This window comes from Phoca vitulina, unplaced genomic scaffold (genome assembly GCF_004348235.1).
Source record: "Phoca vitulina isolate PV1807 unplaced genomic scaffold, GSC_HSeal_1.0 scaffold2, whole genome shotgun sequence".
In the NCBI taxonomy this organism is placed as follows: Eukaryota; Metazoa; Chordata; class Mammalia; order Carnivora; family Phocidae; genus Phoca; species Phoca vitulina.
The window spans coordinates 55,150,345-55,175,085 of NW_022589705.1; the positions used below are offsets into that span (position 1 = coordinate 55,150,345).

The following is a 24,741-nucleotide window of genomic DNA, read 5'->3' on the forward strand; positions in this document are numbered from 1 at the left end:
GGTTATTAGGGGTCCAAGAGTGTCTTGGGGAAGGTAGAGAGGAAAGTAACCTCAGATGGGGGTAAGAAAGTGCATTAGAAACATTTAGAATCAGAATATTTGGATTTGAGACCCATCTCTACCATTTACTAACTGTTGGCTCTAAGATTTCAGTCTCCTGTTTGTTAATTTATTTCATTTATTCCAATTGTGTGGGGGGATGGGGGGAGGCATGGGTAGAGTGGAGAATAGGAAAGGCTTTAGAAAAATGGGTTGTTCAGCTGGGCCTTAGATGTTGGGGTAGGATTTGAGTTGGTGAGGAGGTAGCAGAAGGGCATTCCAGTTAAAAGGGACTCCTGAACCATAACCTAGAGTCCAGTGCTTATTCTGAGGATAATGCAAACAATGAATATTCACAGCATGGAGCACTGGCTAGAGTTGGGGTTGACATGGCAAGCTTGGGCAGAACGTTGAGAGCCTTAATTACCATCCCAAAGAATTCATCTATAAAAGATTTAATCAAAATTTGCTTCTACTCTTGCTTTGAGGGGAGTGGCTCGATCAGATTTCTAGTTTTAGGAGACAGCTCTGAGTAAACCAGAACAGACACTGGACAGAGATGCACTAGTCAGACAAACCTGAAATAATCTAGGCAAGATATGAACAAGACCTAACTTTCAGTTCAGAGTGACTGTAGCTATAATGGTGGACAATGATGGATAAAAAGAATTCCAGGCAGAGAAAAAAGCCTGAGCCAAGGTATTGCATAGTGAGAGTCTGTGGTACCTTTAAAAATGTGCAAATCTGCTTTCAGAGATAAGTGTACACTGGAGTTAGTACTCAGTTGCTAATTGAGGTATTTACTATGTACCAAGTCCTATTCTTAGTGCCCAACACTTAATCTTTTAGTCTTGCCTATAGCTTACATGTAGGTACTATTAATCACACCCACTTTAAAGATGATCAAACTGAAGGCACAAAGGAGTTAAGTGAATTGCTCAAATCCACACAGCTAGCAAATGGCAGAGCCAGCCCATAATCTAAGATGTCCTGGTTCCAGGCCTCTCAACCACTTTACAGTATGGTCTTTTATGTACAGCATGGAGGCTAGGAGCTGTTCTTCCTGGCACCAAACTGGAAGGAAACATAAAATCAATCTATTTTTTTTTTTCTCTTGAGGACATGAATGTCTTTGATGAGGACAGAGATCAATCAGGGTGACCTAGATAGCACTTTATTTTTTTAATGAGTGTGATAATAATGCCAGCTACCCTTTCCAAAACTTTGTGGTTGACCAGGCACTGTGTGGGATGCTCTGTGGGTCTCTCCTGTGCAGACCCCACTGGGTCGGAGAGGGTGTGCTGCACCAGGAGAATAATGACTGGCTGGGGCATAGGACACTAGTATGGAAGTGGAGGAGAGAGAAGCGTTGTAAACCATACTAAAGCATTAGGACCTTATCTTTAGGGCAGTGGGGAACCTAAGAAGGGTTTGAAAGCAGTTACTGATGAAATCGTGTTGAGTCTTCCAAACTCCATGTCTGGTGATTGGGCGGGGAAATGGAAACTGATTTAGGGAGTACTAGGAAACAGATTTAGGGAGTACTAGATGAACCAGCTGGGTGGTAATCCAGATTACCTGGTAAGGGCCTAGACCAGCACAGTGGCATCGGGAATGGACAGAAGGGGATGAACTCAAGAACAATGATAGATTCAATAGGACCTATTGTCAAACTGCATGTGAAGAGTGAAGGAAAGATGTTTGGAAAAGGCACCCACTTTCCTGCTTTCTCTCTTATTTTCCTGGATTTCACAGATTACTTATTTCCTTGCTTCATTGGATAACTGTATCTCCATAGAGAAAGTGTATCTAATGTTGAGGCCAGAAGCAATAGACTTGTTTTCTTTTCCTGTGCAGAGAAAACTAAAAGTGTCACTTAGTGATATGCATGAGTAATAAAAATCCAGATTCCCCACTACCCTCCCCGCTTAAGGAGAAAAATTATTTTGCTCATAACTTTGATGAGCTTGATGAATGTTCGGATATCATCCCAAGCTTGCAAACCGCCCAGGCGCTGGGGAAATTATTAATATTTTACTGGTGGACTTGGTTGAACAAACACAATAAAAACAGACTTGGTGTCATTGCATGCTGGAAAAGCAGATGGCAGTCAGAAGCAAAGCTGCATCCGGCAGTTTGAAATTTCAAATTACATCAATTTGAAGCTTTGCTTGTGCCTCAGGCAAGATTTCCCCTTAAATGAAGGAGACAGGAGAGGCGAACCCTTTATTCCTGGGCTGTTGGGCGGTGGCTGCTGAATGGTATACTGCTTTCTATGGTGCTGGGTAGCCAGAGGACTGGAAGGAAAATGGGCTACTTCTGTCCCAAGTTCCAGAGTGAGATGGGGGAATGAAAGACCGGAGAAGTCTCTGGTTCTCTAGGATCTCATCACCCCAGGCTACATGGTCTGAAGCTGGTAGTCCCAGGGCTGTAAGGGCCCCCATTGGGAGGACTATATGATCTCAGACTTGCCTTGCCAAAAAGTGACACCAAGTTGCCTATGTCAGGGATTCAATGGATAGTGATACAACTAGAGCAAAGAAGTCCACAATGTTCCCAGCCCTATAGTTCTCAGAGCTATCATTGGCCATCATTAGCAGGTAAGAATAAAATAGCAGGTGTCCTTGGAGTCCTTAAGCTTGTCAAAAGTGCATTTATAGTTCTGTGTACTAGATAGCTTGGCTTCTACTCCTTTAGTCCCTTAATTTTTTTTCCCCCTCTGGAAGCCAGCAATGTGAGTTCATCTAGACCAGTGGTTCTCACCCCTGGCTGTACATCACAATCATCTAAGGGACTTTATAAATGATACTTTTCATCAGGCCTCACCCCTCAATGTCATGAGTCTGGGATGATATTCCCAGTTATTCTTAGGGACCAGTGCAGTGCCTGAGACATGATAAGCAGTTAAACTTACCTGTTGAATGAACAAATAAATTGAGTAATGCAGTTCTCTATTCAAACTGTAATTCTAGTTCTATATTCTTGCACACTCTATTCCTTTGGCCTCAAACAGACTTCCCCTTTTCATTGCTTACTCCCAACCTAAATAACTTCAATTCTTTAGGACATAAACCATGCATTACTTGCTCCAACTTGAATATGACTTTGTCAACCTGGCAAAGTCTCCTGCCCTCCCATCTGTATCCTCATAGCTCACTATGCTGCCTTCTCTCATAACACTTAACCATCCTGGGTTGCAGGATCTACTTTGGTGATTGGAGGCTGTGAGCTCTTTAGAGCTGGGACTGAGACTTTCTATCCCCAGTACATCAATTATAGTATCTAGGACAGAGTAGTAAGTGATAGTTTTCCTATGATAATAATTACAGGGTAAAGATCAGTGTATACAGTATCATATATGCAGTGTATATAACACTTAAAAAGGGTGGGTACGTAAATACATACATGATGTCTGAGATAGGATATGTGTATGAAAAGAATGTAGGTATGGGGTACGGGTATGCACAGGGGATTTGCACATTGCTTACTCGTTTAGGTCAGCTAAAATCCTAGCTATCAAATCACATGAGGATCTTTTTCAAAGTATAAATTGTGGGGCCCTACTACTTATACATTTCTTTTTTTGAGAGAGAGAGAGAGAGAGAGAGAGCAAGTGCAAGGATTGGGGGAGGGGCAGAGGGAGAGGGAGAGAGAATCTTAAGCAGGCTCCACACCCAGCATGGAGCCCAGTGTGGGGCTTGAGCTCATGACCTTGAGATCATGACCTGAGCCAAAGTCAAGAGTCAGACACTTAACTGACTGAGACACCCAGGCACCCCAAAATTTCAGTTCATTATATCTGAGGTGGTGTCTAGGAATTGGTATTTTTAAAGATCCTCAGGTATAATTCAGATTGTCAACTGAGATTCAGAGCCATTCATGAAACTGGTAAGTGTTTATTGAGTGTCCACTGTATGCTAGCACTCTTGTAGACTCCAGGGACCCACTGGTGATCTAGACACAGTCACTGCCTTTGTGGTACCTGTATTTGAGGGGGAGTAAAAGAGGCAAATAAACCAATGAATACCCAAAAGATGGCACTAAGTATTGTCAAGAAAATAAAGTAGGATAATGAAGTAGGTAGCGATTAAGTTGGCAGGGAAGTTCCTTTTGAGGAGATATTTGACCTGAAATCTAAATGATGTAAAGGACACAGTCAAATGAACATCTGGGGATGAGACTTTGAAGTAGTGGGAACTGCAAGCACATGGTCCTGAGAGAAATGGAGCGTGGCATGTTTCATGAGCAGAAGGAGAGCTGGGGTGCCTGGACCATGAGGAATGAAGACAGGGTAGAGTAAATGAAATCAGAGGCAGAAGGAGGGAAGGCAGATTATGTGGAGTATGGAGGAAATGGTAAGAAGATTGATTTGGGAAAATTGAAAAACTATTTTGTATGGGTTTAAATGTAAGAGAGTGAAATGATACCACTAAGGATCTTAAAAGACCATTTTGGGTGTGGTCTGGAGAAGCCCGTTGTAGGGAGGCAAGAATGGTAACAGACTGGAGGCTAATACAGTAATCTGGGGAGGAAATGGTGGTGATGTGGAGAAAGATGGTAGCAGGGGAGGTGGAGAGAAGTCGTGAATGGATTGAGCTTATTTTGGAGGTAGATCTGGCAGGACTTATTAATGGATGATGCAGGATTTGAGGGAAAAGAGAAACTGAAGATAACATCCAGATTTTTGAGCAACTAGATGGACAGTGATACTATTCCCTAGGATATGTATAAAGGAGGTTTTCAGGGAAATGTGTTTATTGTGTATTAGGGCTTTGTGCATTTAGTGTTCATTTGATATGCCTGTGTAATGTATATGCATAGAATATATATTTAAGCCCGATATATTGTTTTCGCTTCCTATGGCTACTGCAACAAATTGTGGCAAACCTGTGTCTTGAATAAACAGAAATTTATTCTCTCAATAGTTTCTGAGGACAAGTATGAAATCAGTTTCACTAGGTGGAAATCAGTGTCAGCAGGCTCATACTCCCTCTGGGGGCTCGGGGGAGAAGGCTTTCCTTGTCTCCTCTAGGCTCTAGCGGCCGCTGGCTTTCCTTGGCTTGTGGCTGTATTGCTCCAATCTCAAGGCTAGCATCTTCACATCTCTCTCTGCTCTGTCTTTATACCAGCTTCTCCCCTGTGTGTGCATATCTGTCAAATCTCTGTCTGCCTCCCTCTTCTTAGGATTTATATGGCTTCATGTAAGGCCCATGTGGATAATCAGAACAATTTCCCCATATCAAGATCCTTAGCTTAATTACATCTGCAAAGATATACTAAAGGCAAGTAATGGCAACATTTACAGGTTCCAAGGATTCGTTCCTATGTACATTGGAGTACATACCATACAGATAAGCACGCAAATTATAGCTCAGTGGTAAAAAAAAAAAAAAATGTGTAACTATGCATGGTGACAAATGTTGACTAGACTTACTGTGGTGAGCATTTTGCAATACACAGAGATATCGAATGATTATATCATATACCTGAAACTAATATCATGTTGCATGTCAGTTGTACCTCAATAAACATTTTAAAAATAAAAAAATAAATTATAGCTCAGTGGTGTGTGTGTGTGTGTGTGTTTTGTGTGTATGCACTCAAGTCACATGTATACATGGCTTTCTAGAGCTATATGTTAATGTGTGGGCTTTTTGTATGCTGTGCATCTCTCTTATGTCCCTATAGCAAGAAGCTCTACCAGCTCTATCAGTCACTTGTTTACTGCGAGAGTGTGTCCATAAACAACATAGGTCTTTCTTGTTTTCCCTGCAAATCCAGGTTAGCATTAGATCCTGAAGCCTCCTCTTCTGAAAAGGTAAAAAGAGGGAGGTGCTGTGTCGTGGTATGTGTATATATATTCATGATGATTTGAAATAACTAAAAGCCCTTGAGGGATGTATAGCCTACAATTTAGGAGATATTGTAGTGGAAATGGAATTTACAAACTGGTGTCTCACACACCTAATTTGACCAGCAGCTGTGTCTGGATTGGCTAGCAGATTATTATTACTCCATAACTAAAATACAATGTCTGGTGGAATCTGCACTCCCCTATGGTTTTGGGTCCCACCATGCACAGTTCTACTAAACTTGCCTGCTCCACTCCTTTGTAACCTACTTGGCCCTTGAAAACCTTTGGTTTTTGTGATCCCAGGTATAAAGTGATTATATACCTTTGACAGAATGTAGCCATCTACAATTGGTAAAGTACTTTGATATCTCTGACCTTATTTAAGCTTCATAATCCTCACTACTACTCCGTGATACTGATGAGAACATATCATTCTTGTCTTAAAGATGCATTAATTGAGACTCAGTAATTTTAACAGCTTGCCCAGTATCACTCAGCCAGTAAGTGAAATTGCTGGGGCTGGGACCTAGGCCTCTTGACTCCTAGAAAGATGCTCTTTTCTTCACACTAGGCTGTCTTCCTTATAATTTGCCTGAACTCTAGACAAACCAGTTGTCTGTCAATGAATAACCATCAAAATCAGATCTGAGAAAACAGGAGTAAACAACTGGCCTTCAAAAAAGCAAGAGAGGAAATCTGCCCATTTCAACTTAAGGCACTCATACGTAGGAATAGGTAATGTGCAGGAAAGCAGAAAAGGGAGTTTGTAAATAATAGAAAAATTCTATTCATCCCAAGGGAAGATCAGAGATTATTGAAGGCAGAGAGCAAAGAATAGGAAAAAATGCGAGCAAGGAAGCCAGGAGATCTAAGCCTTGCTTTCCTTGTGCCTCAACAAAGTCACCTCTCAGAGTATCTGTTCTGTTTTGTTTTGTTTTTCATCCATAAATAGGGGTGATCCTATAATACCCACTTCCTTGGGTTGCCATCATGAGGATCACACAGAATTATAGAGACAAAAAATGTTCTGAAAATAATACAATAAATAGTAACTGTATGGTCTGAAGCTCAGAAGACTTTCAGATAATTTTTTTCTCCATGGGGAATCAGTTTTTAATCTATATAGTCACTGAAGTTTTTCTTGTCTCTCATAGAAAATTGTGGGTTTCTTGGAAGTCTCTGGATCTCTATGATAGACCTCAGACCTCAAGGACACAGATAATTTGAAAACTGCATAGTGAGTTTCCATAAAGACCATTGGGCCAGACATCTAATATATCCAAGTTGCTGATGATAAAGAGTTGCAAATGTTTACTTTAGGCAGTTGGATTTTAGGAGGTTGGATTTGAAACTGAGCGACTGTCTTAGTCTATTTGGGCTGCTATAATAAATACCACAGAGTGGGTGGTTTAAACAACAAACAATTATTTCTCATACTTCTGGGAGGCTGGGAAATTCAAGACCAAGGCACTGGCAGATTTAGCGTCTGGTGAGGACCCACTTCTTGGTTCATAGGTTTATCTTGCTGTATTCTCACATATCCAAAAGGGTGAGGAATTCTCTGTGATCTTTTATATGTGTTCTAATCCTATTCATAAGGACTCTGTGCCTTATGACGTAATCCTCTCCCAAAGGCCCCACCTCTAAATGCCATCACAATGGGGATGAGGCTTTAACATATAAATTTGGCGGCGGAGGTGGGGGGGGTGGGGGGTGGGGGCTCACAAGCATCCAGTCTGTAGCAGTGACTATGGGCTTTGGATTTGAAAGGATTTTATTTCTTAGTCATGTTCAGTAAACACCAGCTTTCCGCAGTATCTCCTGGGTAGTCTTGATTTCAGCTAAAACGCTCTCCAAAGGTGACAAGTCACCAGCAACAACAGTTTTCTTCAAGTGTTATAGATATCCTTTTCTCATGCTCTGGTTTCTAAATTTGCCTCTGGCTTCAGAACACGTCAGCAAAGAGCACTGGGAAAATCAGAGGGCTGTGATGGAATTTTCTGCATGTTGCATGGGTTTATGGGTAATCCCAATGTCTAAACCAAACTTCTGAAGGAGAGGAAGGAACATGGGTCACTGTGGTATCCTCTGCCCCTGCTTTTTTGACTACTTCTGAAGCAAAGCCCTCCCACTTCCAGTTGGGATCTATTTTTCTTTGCACTTTTAGGATTTACTGACTACAACTCCCAAACCACAAAACTTACCTGAAATGGAAAGGCAGTAAATCTCCATTTATCCAGAATCCCACCAGACAGAAAGGGAACTAGAAAGAGTCTTGCTCTCAGAGGTATTCTATGATGATTATTGATTTGATTGCAAGAAACAAATGAGACAATATCTTTTATAAGTACCTTGTAATCTTATATGGAAAGAAGCAGCTTCTAACATATCTTAAGCTGGGGCCTCCTTTTTAACACTGAGAAGTTTTGCAATGCCTGGTAATAGCTATACTTTGGTGTCTATTAGATGAGAAAACATATGGTGACTACAAGCTACAATGAATAGCACAGTGCCATTTTTAAATGAACTCACATGTTAAGTAGATACAAATATTACATGAAGAAACATGCACACATTAACATCTATGGAGCAATACACATACATTTTAAAAATATTAATTTATATGTTTCCCAGACATTATTTTTTCAATTTACAAACAATATTAGGTGGATATACAGATTCTTGAACTCCTTATAAAAATTTCACAACTCTTCTGGGGTTGGTGCCCACTGGTTGAGAAATACTGCATTCTTAAATTAGTTTTGCTTTTTGGAAAGTGAGTATCAATACATAAGATGTGTGATGATTAGGTAACCAGATAATTCAGTTTATTCCTCAACTATTCCAGATAAATAAAAATGACAAATAAAGGTTTAAGAACTTATATGTATCATTTCTTGCTTATCAGCCAACAATTCTATGGTATATAAATGAACAACACTTATGGGCCTGGAAGGGGTTTTAAAGATGAGAAGCCTTAGGATTGTGCAAGAATTCAGAAAGATGCATGGGTGCTTGCATCCCATTGTTTCCAAGCTGTTTGTCTTTGAGGAAGTTAAGCTTTATAAGTCTTGTTTCCTGATTTGAAATTTGGGCATGAAAATACCTCCTTCACAGCATTGTTGTGAGGTTCTGCATATGATAGGAATTTGATGAATACTAGATATATTCTAATCCAACCCCTATTTTACAGATAAGAAAATTAAGAGTCAGAAAGACTAGATTTAAAAGACACACACAAAAAACTAGTCTGTGGCAACGCAAAGCAAAGACCTTCTGACTCATGCATCTGTGTTCTACCACAATTCTAAAATTTATACTCTCTGCTTCCTATCTTCAAAATGTGCATGCCAATTTTCTAGGCTGGAATTGGCAATGGCTGACAGACAAGGTTTGTTTTTAAAAGAGATGGGGGAAAATCTTGCAGCATCTTTCATCCAGATTCTCAGAATGGTTTCCTGTTAAGTGGTACTTTGACCCAGGAACTCAAATGGTAGTTTTCTGCTCCTCCTGCCTCCTCTGATTCTGTTCACACTTGGAAAGCCCTGTGGTTCACAGCTAATTAAAGAGGGATGGAAGAAAATTATACCTCTGTTGATGCTATTGTTTTAATCTATCTCGGAAGCTTCTTAATAAGCAAGGCAACAAGCAGCGGACTAAGGGGGAGTTCTCTCTTGCAGAGAGGGCACAGGAGACTCTAGAATGATTTCCATGAACCCACTATCATTTCATTAAGTGACGTTTATACTTTCTGTTGTTGCAGATTCACACACACACACACACACACACACACACACACACACTTTCAGATAATATTCCAGGATCTGCTGAGTCTTAGGAAAAAAAGGAGACCCAGAAGAGAATAAAATATTATTTATATTGTATATTTGTTATATGTCTTACACCATATTTTCTTTTCCATTTTTCTCATTTAACTACCACAACAAGCATGTGCCCCATTTTATATAACACCAAAACTTTGAGAAGTTAAGGTCATACAGCTAGTAAGTGTCAGAGATGGAAAAACCTTATCTTTATTACCATCATTATAATCAGTCTTTATAATTATCGTTCACCATTTTCATTAAAATGGCTAACATTTCGTGAACACTTACTATGGATTGAGTCTTCTTTTAGGTACTTTGAGTATATTACTTTATTTATACACTTTATATATATTTAACCAGTTTATTCCTCAAAAAATACTGTCAAGTAGATATTATTATTATGATGTCCAAATTTCTTTAAGATGATTCAGCAGATAACCTAGTTAGTTTAATCCAGAAGCTGTACTCTTGCCCACACTGCTCTGTCTAAATCCAAATCAGGTATTTTCCAACTCTGCACCTTGCCTCATTAGAGCTTTAGGACTGGGAGACCTTTCAGGAACCTCATGGGAATGAGAGAAGCACATCTGCTTGAGTATAGAATCCCATTCAAGTATACCTAGGTTTAAATCCTCCCAGCTATTATGACAGTACTAATCACAGCCTTAATAGTGGACAATATAGTGGGCAATACTACATACAATGCTACATTTACAGGATCAAACAGGTGAGCATTCGTAGGTCATCTGGGTCCCTTGTTGCTTAACAAAGCATGGCATATCTTTTTTTTATTTTTATTTTTATTTTTTTATTATGTTCAGTTAGCCAACATATAGTACATCATTAGTTTTTGATGTAGTGTTCAGCGATTCATTAGTTGCGTATAACACCCAGTGCTCATCACAACACGTGCCTATCTTAATGTGATTTAGCAGGGTGACCAGGTAACTACCTGTAAGGAAAGGCTTAAGGTGGTCCAAACCTACAAAAGTGCCAATTAACAGGAAATAGGCAAGGCAATGCAATCAGCACCCAGGACAGCTCCAGTGGCATGGAGGCTCCCAAATAGGTTCAATTGACTGCTCTTTGTTGTGCAATAGGCCCTCCCTAAAAAGCTCTTGATGTTCTTGCTCTGGACATAGAACAGCGGTTCTTTTTCTGTCTTTTTTTTTTTTTTTTTAGAACAGTGGTTCTTAATCTTCTTGGTGTACATACTTATTTAAAAAGTAGGTTAGGGCGCCTGGGTGGCTCAGTTGGTTAAGCGACTGCCTTCGGCTCAGGTCATGATCCTGGAGTCCCGGGATCGGGTCCCGCATCGGGCTCCCTGTTGAACAGGGAGCCTGCTTCTCCCTCTGACCCTCCCCCCTCTCATGCTCTCTCTATCTCATTCTCTCTCTCAAATAAATAAATAAAATCTTTAAAAAAAAATAAAAAAAAAAAAATAAATAAAAAGTAGGTTAAAGGAACACACAAGAGTCCCAGAAAAACTAGATGCACATGCATAAAAAGTTTAGATGATTAAAAAACCCCCTTGCCATTCCAGTGAGGGCTTTATTGAATTAAATATTGCTGTGTAACAAATTATCCCAAAATATAGTGGGGGCCTAAAAAATGACAACATATTATTTCTCATTGTTTTATGGGTTGGCTGGGCACTTCCTCGGCTGGTTTCCCTGGGCTCATTCATGCAGCTGCATTCAGCTGGAGGGTTGACTGAGCCGAAAGGTTTTTACGCACAGGTCTAATAGTTGGTGCTGGATGTTAGATGAAGTGCCTCATTTCTCCTCCGTGTGGTTTCTTGTCCTCCAGTAAGTCACACCAGCTTGCTTACATGGTAGTGATAGGGCAACGTTCCTCCTTTTGGGACCCAGTTTTCTCCAGAACTCACAAAAAGTCCGTTCTCCTACATGCTAATGATCAAAGTAAGTTTAAAGTTTATCCAGATTCAAGAGATCAGAATACTGACTCCACCTTAATGAAACAGCTACCAAAAACTTTAGCCAGATTTAATGTTTTTCTGTCTCCTTAAAATAACTCATTAAAATAGACCATAGTGAGAAAATTTTAAGCTGCCTGAGGATAAGACTCTTCCTCTCTCCTTTGTCCTTTGTGCTTTACCAGTTCATAGAATGCTACTGGAAATGATTTGTAGGTTCTCAGTAATGTTGTTGGTTGGAGAGATGAGTGCACTTCCAAACTGGATGCTATGTTCTTTTCTCTATGAGTATCTCCAGCTTTTATTACCTGAGCCCATTGGCTGAGAATAATATGACTAGAAATAATAACAACATTGTTATCAAAAGCTTATTACATGCCAAAAACTAAGAATATTGGCTTATTTATTTCATGTATCCTCACCTCCTGTGAGGTGGGTTCTATCATCTTGCTTTTACATATGAGGAGCCAAGGGGTTAGAGAATAGAATGAGATTGCCCAAGGTGATATACGTATTAGGAGCCAGAGCAAAATTTGAACTCAGTACTGCCTGACTCCTAAGGCCATATTCTTGATGACTAAATTATTCAAATCATCCAACCCTGTTGCCTTTCTGCATTCTTTTCTAGAAGAAAAGTTTACAAGTTCGTGTGAAAGGAAACTTATATGATAAACCTCTCCAAGCCCTAGTGAATAAAATAGAAAGAAACCCAAGACTCATGATCTGGCTCCAAACTATCTTTCTAGCCTTGTTTCCTACTCTGCCTGAACTACAGATTTAATATTAGTACCACATGCTCACTCTTCCTATGGCATGCCTCCCAATATCACTTTTTATCTTTGCTTTGCTGATAATACTCCCTCCATTCTCCACACACTGAAATTCTTAGTCCCTATGACTAGCTAAAGTGATTTTTCTTCAGTAACACAATTTTTTTATCCTTCTAGTTGCCATCAACCACCTATTTGACAATGTTTCTCCAGCAAATAATGTATACCTTTATTTACGCTGATTCGATCTCAGTTCACTGCTAACAGGACTATCTTCTACTGGACACTGAACTTCTTCCTGCCTCCAACTCTTCTCATTTTGTCTCCTTTTTTCCCCCAATAGATTTCACATTTCTGTTCTGTTGCAAGAATTCTGCTATAGCCTGGAACTATAAAAATAACTAAGACATCAACCCTATTCTCAGGAAACTCACAATGTTCAGCACAGAGAAGCCACTGAGTATGCATAAAATGAATAAATAAAGGAGCTTGTTGGGGGGGGAGTTGGGGGTATGAATGATTATAGTATCAATTCTATCCTAGAAATATGGGCAGTGCTTTACATTATAAATGCTCAGCAAATACTCATTCATTTATTTACTTTCTATAATGAAATAGGCCTAGGTTCAAGTCCTGATTTTATTTTCTGGATAAGTTTGAGCAAATCACTTTAACTTTCTGAGACTAAGTTATTAAATCTGTAAAACAGTCAGTAATAATGACCTCATAGGGTTTCTGTGAAAATTTAATATGTAGCAAATGACTATTGTAAGAGCTCAATATATTTTAGCATTCTAAACTTCTCTCTAACTTAGTTCCAGAAAGAATATGTAGCAGTTCAAGATACATTGCTGAATAGATGGACGGATGGATGGATGGATGAATAACGGAATGAACGAGGCAAGATTTGAGGGGAGTAAAACTCCAGGGCATGGTGACACAGGCAGACTCTGCAGGGCAAGAGAGCATCAGCTCCCTTCTTAGGGGCTCTGAGCCACCCTAGAAACACCCTCTTCTGCTACCCTTAGCCCCTCCCCAAAGGCCATGCCACTGCTCCTTTCCTTCACAGGGGGCCCAAACAGCTTGTTTTTCTCCTCTTTGTGTGTTAGGGATGTGTGATTTTACTGTCAGCATGGTGTTTCTAATGAAAGGCAAATGGTGTCCAATGTGACTTGGGAAAAAAATGTACAAACAACAACAAAATTATATGTTCTTTTTTCCTGTAGTGTTCGCAGGGAGAATATGTGACTTGTTTGCTGTCAATACGGCTTATAATGACATGGTGCACAGAAGCCCTGCCAAATGTGTGCGGCATTCATTATACACATGTATTAAGTGTAATGCGATACGAGTTTGGTGGCGGAGCAGATGAGAGCCGCCCTGGGGCTAATTTGGAGTTACAGCACCTCTTCCCGTGGGATGATTAAGGGGGAAAGAGGAAGTGGGCTGCAACATGGGCATGGAGCAGGGTGTCTAGAATTTTCAGGACTGATTCTGGGCTAGGTTGAGAGAAAATGTTAGAGCTCAAAGAGTCTTTAAAGATACATCTTCTTTCAGCAACAACAACAAAATATCATTTAATGATTAATTCTTGACCCCCTGATAAGTGCCAGGCTCATAGCATGTCCTGGGAATAAGATGCTTCACCAGCCTTGAAGAAGTTCACAGGTTAGTAGGATAGAGAAACAAGTAGAGAGAATGATGATACACCACAGTAAATGCAATAATACCTACAGGCTAAAGTTGATATCAAACTATAGAGAAGAATTCCTAAACCAGCCTGATGTCACTTCCTCTTCCTCTGAGATGCTTTCCTTGACCCTTCATAAATGACTAGATCATCTGTTATATATTCTCATGACACCCCGGGCTTTTCCTTCATGGCATTTGTCATAGTCTAAAGTCAGTGTTATGTGTGTTAATTTCATCAGTGTCTGTCAGGTTTCCAGACCCTAAACCCTGTGAAGGTAGGACCCTCCTTTGTTTTGCTTATTACCTTTATCTCCAGCACATAGCACAATACCTGGAACATAGTTCATGCTCCAGTAATATTTGTGGTTGAATGAGTAGATACTGTCATTTATGAGCTTAATCTTGAAGGACTTGGAAGAAAAAAGCCAGGTAAAGAAGATGAGGGAAAACGTGGGTCCAAGGAAGGGGCATACAGCATATATAAAGGTATATGCACTTACAGAAGTAAGAAAGTGAAGAACAAAATTGGAGGAAAATCAGTAAAAGTGAACTGCTGAGATTCTCAATGGTATCATTTATATTTTTCTCTAGTAAAGCAAAGACTTATGTGAAAGGCCAAACCTCATTGGTAGTGTTTGTGAGGAAATACTGGGAGGCAGATGTGATACTGAACAAACATTTTGGTGATGAGTAAAGCAGTAAAGGCACTAATGTGGCTATTGAATTAAACCATGTCAATGGAGAGTTTAACTAAAGAATGTTTAAGAAATTCTTCTCTCAACAGTGAGATGATAATAGAAAGGGGCATTTCTGTTGCCTAGTTGATGAAGCTTATTGAAGGAAATGGTTCCAGTGGAACAAAATCATTCTGAATGAAAATGTCTCGTTAAACATACATTCATGCCCATTGAAAAATAAAAGGAGTAATATTAACAACGACTAATGCTTTTTGAGAAATCGTTATATACCGGGAACTTACAGTGATAATCAGCCTCCATGTACTATCACATTCAATATTCATGACAAAACCATAAAGCAGGCACTAAAAAAATCCCACCTAGAGAGAAGATGGGTAGGAGACCTGGTGAAGTTAAGTTACTTGCTCAAGGTCATGCTGCTAAACAGAGGCATAGCCAGGATTTGAATTGAGGCCATTTAATTTCTGAATCCATTTTTTTAATTACCAGACTTCAGGGCAGCTGTGACAGACTGAGTTCCTCACTGTCTAAATTTCAGTTTAAGCCCAATTGCCTCCCTTATCCTATAAACTCAGCTTTAAGTAAAGAATATGTCTGGCCCATCTATTGGCCTTTTGAGAAAAGAATTTGGGTTCTAGTGCCAGTTCTTTATGAACGCATGACATGCTTACTATCATATCAACCCTCATGAATTTGCAGATTTGAAAAAGTTTTAGGAAGTGACTCTTGAAAATATTCAGCATGACAGGAGGGCGGGGGATTCAGTTGGCCCAAGGTAATGTCGGGGGTGGGTGAGTCAGTCATAGGAAGTCTGATGTGTCACAGGGAGGAAGCTGAACCCAACTGATACTTTGAAAAAAGGAAGACATTGAAAATTTCAAAGGTTAAGGGCTTTCAACAGTACTTTATTAAAACTATATTTGTGTGTGTACACACACACACACACACGTGTACATATATATCTATTATATACATATACAATATACATATGCACACACATTATATATACACATATATACTATATATATACACACATACATATTATCATAATTTTAAAATATAAATATATGTATATACATATTTACCTTGAATTATACCAGCTAACCTTTACTGAACTCTTATGTACCTTCTATGCTATGCCTTCACGAGCATTATGTCATTTAATCATCACACCAACCTGAGGAAGTAATTGTTATTATATTCATCATTCCAAGGAGGAAAACAAGGCTCAGAGAAGTTAAGCCACTTGCCAAAGCCATAGTGTTAGTTATAGCGGAGCTAATATTTCCCCAGTCTGTCCCCCTCCTCCAGGACTGTTCCCTTTACATCCATGAGATTCTGTCTCTGTGACCTACCAGTACATGTTTGCAGGGAGCTCTGCAAACAGGTTACTATGCGAGCCGACTCCCCTGTCAGTTTCGGAAGGTCAAGCCTGGAGTCCTTTCTTCTGTGTCTTCACAGCTTAGCCCTACCCCATGTCAGTACCTGTGAATATTTGTGGAATTAATGAAGGAATGATTTGCCTCAGTTTACCTGGATATTAAATGAAGGGACTGGGCTAGAACCAAAGCATGAAGGGTCTCTCTTCACTTTCCAAAAATCTCTCCCTTCTCTGAAATCTAGCACTTGCAGCCATTTCCTCTTTCCGAGTAAGTCATCTGATACTTACCTGTGCCATCTTATGCATTATTATATTTCTTAATGTTTAACACTTGTGTGGATTTCCCTTTTTGTGAGTTTGCTTCTCCCTTTTCCTGGACCATGAGTTTCTCAGGATAAAGAAAATTCACATCCGTGGGGCTTGTATAGCATGCCAAGCACCATATCAAGGCCATCACATGCATGAGTTTATTTGATCATCATAACAATTCTCAGAAACAGTTATTATCTGCCTTTTACAGGAGAGCCAAGCTGGGCTCAGAGAACAACATAATTTGAGTGATAACACACAGCAAGAATGCAGCAGAGATGGGATCCAAACCCAGGTCTTTCTGACTCCAAAGTCCAAGGCATGGGCTCTGACTTTCCCACCTTAGCCTTAATTGCCACATGGCCCAGACTTCCTCTGCCAGAGACAACACCCCTCCCTCTTCTCCCACATGCTCCCCCCATAGCAGGACCCGATGGCAGCAAGCCTGGCAGGCAGTGCGGAGGGCTGCCGCAAAGACGCGCTTTGGCATCTTAGAATGCGGCACAAGGTATGCCAGCAAGAGGAAGAACAGTTGGTGAACAGTTGGCGAATAGATATTTTTATGCAAGGGTTGCCTAGAGCGAGGGGGGGAAAGAGTGGGGGGAAAAAAACCTGTTTATAAAGAAGCCATGATTAATAAGGTCTTTGTTAGCTTTTTGGATTTAGATTTTCAAGTCCATTGCTTTGGGTTTGAAAAGGAACAGAAAGGTCCCTGAGGAGCCAAACTCCCCAGCTTCCAAATTGTGAAGGCATTTAGGAAATCAATCCAAGCCTGAGTCTGTTGAGGATTTTAATTATTCAGCAAGGAGCGCAAAGATGCTCTGAATTCCTTTGGACAGCTTCTTGTCTGGATGGTTTACATTGTGGCATGCTCGGTGTGTGGGCTTATGAGCTATAGGATGACAAAGGAAAAAAAAAAAAAAGAAGGAAAAGAGAGCACCATACCTAGGATTTCTGAGAGGACTGTAGCTACTCTAATCCCTTGCCTACCATTTTACATCCCCTTCTGGGCTTCAATGTTCTCATCTGTAAAATGGGATTAATAGTATCCATCCAAGTGGGTTGTTATGAGATGTGAAAAATGCCCTCTAAAACTTAAAATAATGTAGAAATAAAAATATTGGGTTTTGTAGAGCACTATTTTTTTTTTTACAAAGGCCTCCACCTCCCTTTTCTCTTTTTACACACAAATTTATTATATAAGCATTTATAATACTTATAATAATAATAGCTGTCATTTATTGCATGCTTAGCACATGCCAGGCCCATATTTTGCTATATTTGACCTTTACAATGCCCCTATGAGGTAGGTCGCAGTTTTCAATGAAGTGGGAGCTCAAATAGGTTAAGTAATGTAACAAAAGTCAGGAAGAAGCAGCCTCAGCATGCAAAGACCGCTCTAATGTGGACAGATTGGCCTAGCGGATGAGCACTAACCACTCTGCAGTGTGCCAGGAGCCCCATAGTCATCCAAAGAGCTGGTTTTCCTTTACTGGTACTTCTTCATTTTTTCCAAATTCTAAACTCTGGCATGCTCTAGATTCTGCTTTGCTCTGCCTAGTTTCACTCCTTTGGTAGCTCCATCCTGTTCTGTGCCTTTAAATACTATCTATGTGCTGACAATACTCAAATGTGTATCACCTGCCTAAACTTCTACACTGAGCTCCAGACTTGTATATCCAACAACCTACTTAGCATGTCTAATATATGTCTCAAGGTCAATATATTCAAAACCAAACTCCTGATTTCTACCCTCATCTCAAGTGAAATACTGTTCTGCCTACAGTATTTTCTGTCTTAATAAATGGCAACTTTATCCTTCCCACCGCTTAGGCTGAAAACCTTGAGTCTTGCTTGACCCCTCCTCTTCTCTCATAAGCAATATCTAGTCATTCGGCTAATCTCATTGGTATTACGTACACAAAGTATTTGGAATCGGCCATGGCCACTTATTATCTACTGTTACCACCATCTTCTTTGCCTGGATTACTATAACGGCTTCTTAACTGTTCTCTTTGTGTCCACCCATGTCCCCATACAATCTCTTCTCTACACATTTTCCTGGGAAATCCTATTAAAATGCAACTCAAGTCACATAGTCCTCTGCACCAAATCTTCCAACAATACTATGGGATTTAACTCCCCACTAATTCTTGGGCTTCATGTCCTCCTTCATGGATCACATTTAGTTTTATTAACATTGACTGTGATCAAGTTTGCGAAGAAACAAGTGTCTGGTGGACCCACAGTTTTTCTGTGGTAATCTGAATATAATCCTTTGAATAACCAAGCTCTTCTCCACATTCACTGTGCTAATACTTCCCAAACTCTTCCCAGGCCCACCCCCTGAGATACGGTTAACTAAACGACATGTTGCTCCACTCCTTATTAAAATAGTCATGTCATTCGCATATGATTTTCTCATTATTATATCCTTAGCAGAAGGAGTAGTCAACCTAGAGTGGTACAAGTGCCTCTTATCTATTTTGGTCAAAATTCATCTAAATGAGGAGTACCTCATTCTTATGTTGCAAGAAAGTAAATAAGCTTCAATCTCCTCCTTATCCTATCTGTTTTCCTGAAATTCTTTGTGTGCTGGATATATTCTCTCAACTAAGTCCCCTCTTGATCCATCTCCACTCTCCTTCCCTGCCCTGGGAGACTGACCTATGTGAAGTGCCTCAGGGGGCTTTGGTGCCCTCAGGCTTCTGTGTGAAGTGGGAAAGGAGGAGAGTGAGGTCAAGGTGGGTTTTTTGTTTTTTGTTTTTTGATTCTGTCCCTAGGAGGTCACCTTGGACTGTGTCCCAGATATCACTAATCCTTTCAAGGGGGCTGTGCTACAGAATTCCTTCTCTAAATTTAAGACTTCTGGTAATGGCTCTCTCCCACCTCTTCCTGTACCGCTGGGGGTGTTAACCTCCAGTATTGCCAGTTCTGGGGAACGGCCCCATCTTTTAGGGTTCCCTTCCTTTCCCTACACTGTTATAATTAGTCCCTCCTTCAACTATTCTCATTTGAGTGTGTCACCAGTTTCTTCCTGAGACCCTGACAGATATACCTGGTGATCTATAAATGTTCCCCTGTCTTACTACATTTTATCTATAGTAATTAGACCTCATGGTTTACCTTCCTTTGACACAACAGATTATTTTTCTGATCATTGCTACTCAACTGAGTAGTAGAAAGTCTATCTTGCCCTTGGAGGGTGCGGTTTTGAGGCCAAACTGACCTATCTTGTAATCTTGAATTAGACAATGGCCAGTGCCTTCACTTCCTGGCATTTCATTTTCCCCCAGATCTTGTCCATTTTTGAATGGGATTTATATGACTGATACAGATTGATGCATAGGAGGCACATTGCAGATACTAATTCATATTCCCTCCCCTTCACCTTGGTACATTTGTTTTTTTAGCATTGTTTTTCCTGTTTCGTTTTGATTAATGCAATACCTTAACCTCAGTGGAGCTTGTGGAGTAGCACAGTATGTAATTTGCAGTTGGATAATTTCCTCATCAGTGGGAGTTGCTCTGGTGCTAATTTGGGCTGTATCCTCTATTTCAGTCCTTTGTCTCATTTATGAAGAGCATACTGTATTGTTCTAACTTCCATACTTTTCTTCAGGAGATTGTACATCGTGACTGAAAGTGAGACTAGAAAATCCATTCCACCCTCAGAGTCGTCAGTTGCAGGGCATGTATACAGAAGGGCACCATTATTAGGAAAAATCTAAATGTACCAATTTCTGAATAGAGGAGTCTTTTTCTGCTTTTGGGTACAGCCTTGATTTACACTTGGTGGAGACACCATGGAAAGAACTGGATTAAGTCAGCTCAACTGGGATCCTTGATTCACCTCACCTGACCTTCTGGGGCTGGAGTCCAGTTCATGACAAACAATATCCACTGGGCCTGTTTAGAGAGAGATAGCTAAAGTAATACAAGAGAGATTCAATCAGGAGGGAGGAAACTAGCCCCAAGCCTCAAGATACATAGCACATCAGAAAGACTAAAAGCTGGAGCACTGAATACCAGAGTTCAAGATGGAGGTGGAAATAGAGCAAATTGTATATCCTAAGGTAGAGAGCATAAAGAATTATCTTCAAACATAAAGAGGGCAGTGGCAAAATAAGGTATGGATATAAGCCGAGGTCTATCCAGGAACAAATTATATGAACACAGTCACTGTGCCTCTCTATGGGAAGACTTCACATGCTCCCACCAAGTTAAAGACCAAAGCTGAAAGTGGGACCTTTGCCTCTCTGAGCCCTGGGACTCATTTCAGTTAATAGGGGATAGCCCTCCCTGCCTTGTTTATCACCCAGGACTGTTGTAAAGATAAAATGAGATGATAGGTATTTGATAAACCTCAAAGCACTACACAAAAGCAAGGATCCAGCAGACATTTCACTGTGGAGAGCTGAACTCATCTCTGAGAGGTCACATGCCTGGGCAGTTAGAGTCAGACCAATCCTGAACTCCATCTCTATGAGGGATGTATGAATCCAGAGAGAACCTATACTCAAAGGAATGTAAGCAAAAGAATCAACCAAAGTAAACTGTAGGAAGGTTGGTAGGTGCCTGGGCTTTCAGAATGAAGGAAAGCTGGTCTTCAAACACAGACCATCCTTGCTCCATGTAGACTCTCTACTTCCTATGGCTCAGCCTCACTGGGCTTCTATCACAGCCCAACATTCTGCTTGAAGCTGAAACACGGTCACTGCAACTCCTAGGCACACCACGTCCCAGCATCACCACCCAAAAGGAAGGGGCCCTCTTCCCTTAGTTCCTTTTCAAAAAATTCTGAAAGAATTTGTGCAGGCTTGAGTCACATGCCCATTCTATGACCCAGGCAAGGTGTACTATGATTGGTACTTCTGCATGCTTTGGATCAAGAAAGAAGCTGTTCCTCAACTATTCCTGGAAGCTGGAACTAAATGCTCATAGTGAGATACTACGTCCTGTACACTGGGTTTTGAAGACTAAGATATCTGGGCTATTTAGGGTGGACCCCACTCCCCACTGGAAGTCCATTAGGAAGAGTACTAATAGTGAATTAGTCAGGGTCCTGGCAGGGAACATAGTATAGTCAGAAGGGGGATCTGAGGAGGCTTTAGAGAAGGGAGTTTTTACAGGAGTGAGAAGAGTTAAGAAAAAACAAAAAGGGATGGTGAAATATCCAAACCAGTGGGAAAGCATTGTGGCTCCTTGGCCTGAAAGGAAAAGGGTCAAGGGATGGCTATCTGAACGCCCTGACACCAGTAGCTGTAGGGAAGGACCCGCAGCCAGGGGCTGTGGCCTTCAGTATAGGGACCCAGCCTCTGTAACTGGCAGACCAATAAGGAAGGACCCGTTCTTTCCTTTCACCTGCTGTTTCATGCTGTGCCTCTCATTGGCCAGTCCCAACTAGATGCCAGAAGTTAAGGTGCCCAGCTTGATGCAGATTCCCAGGGCACAGAGCAAGGTGGAAAGGGATGGAGAGATGATCTGGAGGGGCAAAGGGAGGTTATCCAGCACAAAGTTCCCTTTGGTTCAAAGGCGAGGCCTAGTTAGAGTCCACTTTGTAAAAATGGGATGGTTTAAAAGCATGACAAAATTTTAGGGGAGGCTCACTCAGACCAAAAGTCACAGCCTTGTCTATATCTAGCCTCCAGATGGGCTGCGCATGGCAGACACAACTTTAAAACCAAAACCCAAAACCAATCCAACAATAGGTAAAAACCCTCAATTCTTAACATTAATATCTTTAAGTTCCAATTCCCCACAGTTATCATCATTCCCTGTCATCGAATACCTGCTACTGTATACATGAATGTACAGTACATACAAATACATGTGTACATACATGCATACATACATTTAATTTGAGGACCTGTGATTAGAAAAGTCAAACTTCTTCATTTTTCAGATAAAGAAACTGGGCCTAGAAAGGGAAACTTATTTGCCAATGGCTGCACAGCCTCGCTGGGAATTCTGTCTGTCTGCACAGAAAAAATTAGAAATTTTTTTCGGAGGAACGGATAAAAAAGTGTTTAGTCTGTGTAAAGTGGGAGCCGCCTTCACACACGAGGGCAGTTCTCATCTGAAGCAAGGATTATGCCAGGATTCTACTCCTTCCTTGTGGGCCCAGGAGGTGGAATTAGAACAATGGGGAAAAGTGATTGCTGTCATGCAAGTCAGAGCTTGCAAGGGCTCTTCAAAATGAGCTGGGCTGACTTTCTTCATACCGAGTTCCCATCTGCCCATTAACAGAAAGTGAACCAGCCCTTAGTGAGGATGTGTTGGACTCTGTCTGTTGAGCCCTCCTACTCTGTGAGTTGAGCTAGTGCTGAATTGAATTGGAATGAGAGGAATGTGTCTTCTTGGTTCTTTTTCCTAAATTATCTTTAATTTTATTCCAGTCCTTTTTGGTGGCCTGTAGGTGGGGAGGCTTTATTTCACCCTCAATTTGGAATTCCTAGCCTTCCTCCCATCAAGAATCTATTTTTTTTTAAAGATTTTATTTATTTATTCATGAGAGACAGAGAGAGAGACAGAGGCAGAGGGAGAAGCAGGCTCCCCGCAGAGCAGGGAGCCCGATGCGGGACTCGATCCCAGGACCCTGGGATCATGACCTGAGCCGAAGGCAGACGCTTAACCGACTGAGCCACCCAGGCGTCCCCTCCCATCAAGAATCTAGAAGCCAGGGTCCTCTCTTTGACTTTACCCATTCCTCTTTAATCACCCTCTTCTGACTCAGAGTGGTCTCTGCTCTGTCCCCATACAGGTCAGGCTCATTTCTGCCTCTACATATATCCCCACAGTGTGGTTAGTTAGGATATTGGTTTGGTTGTAATAACAGAAATCAAACAGCAGTGACTTAAGAAGGAAGATGTATTGCTCTCTCATAAAATTGGAGCTGCTGGGCTGTCCAGATGGGCAGTTTGGCTGAGTTCAAGGTCACCAAGAACCCAGTTTCTCTGTCCCGTTGCTTCCACACCCCCGTTGTCTGCACAAACAAAGATGACTCTTCTCCACCAAAACCACATGCCAGTCCTCACAAAGGAGGAAGAAGACATGCAGAACAAGAAAATTCACCTCAGGAAGTGAGCCACAACAACACTTCTTGTCATGTCGCATCATTCGTGACTTACTCGTGTGGTCATGCTAAGTGGCAAAGACTAGAAGTAGAATTTCTAGCTGGACATCTGTATTCCCAGTTACACAGAGGAGGGGGTGTTATTGGTAAAAGGAAAAAGGAATAAATGGATTCCGATAGCATATTTAGGATTTTCTAACCAGAATGGCCTCCTTTTGTCCTCTATGAAAAGCTGATCATCTTTCAAATAACAATTTAAATGTATCTCTTCTTAAAGTTTTGCCAAAAGAACCATCCTTCAAGACTGTCTTCAGCATTCTAAGAAGACCTGGCTGATTGTCATGCCTACACCTACAGAATACATGAAGAGCTGGTTCAAAAGCAACTCCCCCCACCCCGACCCACTTTGCTATTGTTGTTAGTTTAGGAAAGGGATGGAATGATTCTACGAGCTAACATTTACTGGTCACCTACCAAGTACTAGGTGCTGTGCTAACTGCATGCATTATGAGCATTACTTCATTTGATCATTGCAATTGACCTATGAATTAGGTACTGTTATTCAATTGCCAGATGAGGAAACTAATGCTCTATGAAGTAACTTTCCCAAAGCTCTCCAGCTAGGAAGTGCCAAATTCATCATTTAAACGTAAAACCTCTGGCTCCAAGCTTTATCGCAACTTTTCTGTAAAGAGCTTCATAATAAAGAAACTTCACAGACCTGAAGCAAGTGGGTAATTCAGTGTTGATACATTGGTCAGACTAGTAATTTGAAAAAGATACTCAAGGCAAAACAATTCTAACAAACTTATTCGTTGTGCTAATTTCATTTTCCAGGTATTTCCAAGCCTATGTTTCCTTGTGAATCAGGGTCTTCCTTCTCTGTGATATGTTTTAAGAAAGTAATACTGAGGACTTTATTTCTTCCCCCATGTATTCCTTCCTTGATTCTTTCCATGACTTTCTCTTGGGGAAAAGGAGCAGATTGAAAATTGTGGTTATATATGTAAACATTAAAATAGATGCTCTGCCTATAAAAATGAACTTGTGCCAGGGTCTACTAAATTTCATGCTAATATGCCAGCTCCCCAGTCTGCAGGGGAATTGCAATCATTCTCCTGATTGGTGTAGCATAATTCCAAGCCTCTCTATTTGCTAGT

At 40.8% G+C, this 24,741-nt stretch overlaps 1 protein-coding gene across 7 annotated transcripts in view; it reads left to right on the plus strand.

Annotated features, from left to right (window-relative positions):
• Positions 1-24,741, plus strand: part of DAB1 (DAB adaptor protein 1) — a 1,119,086-nt gene that overhangs the window by 243,304 nt on the left and 851,041 nt on the right. The window lies entirely within an intron of this gene.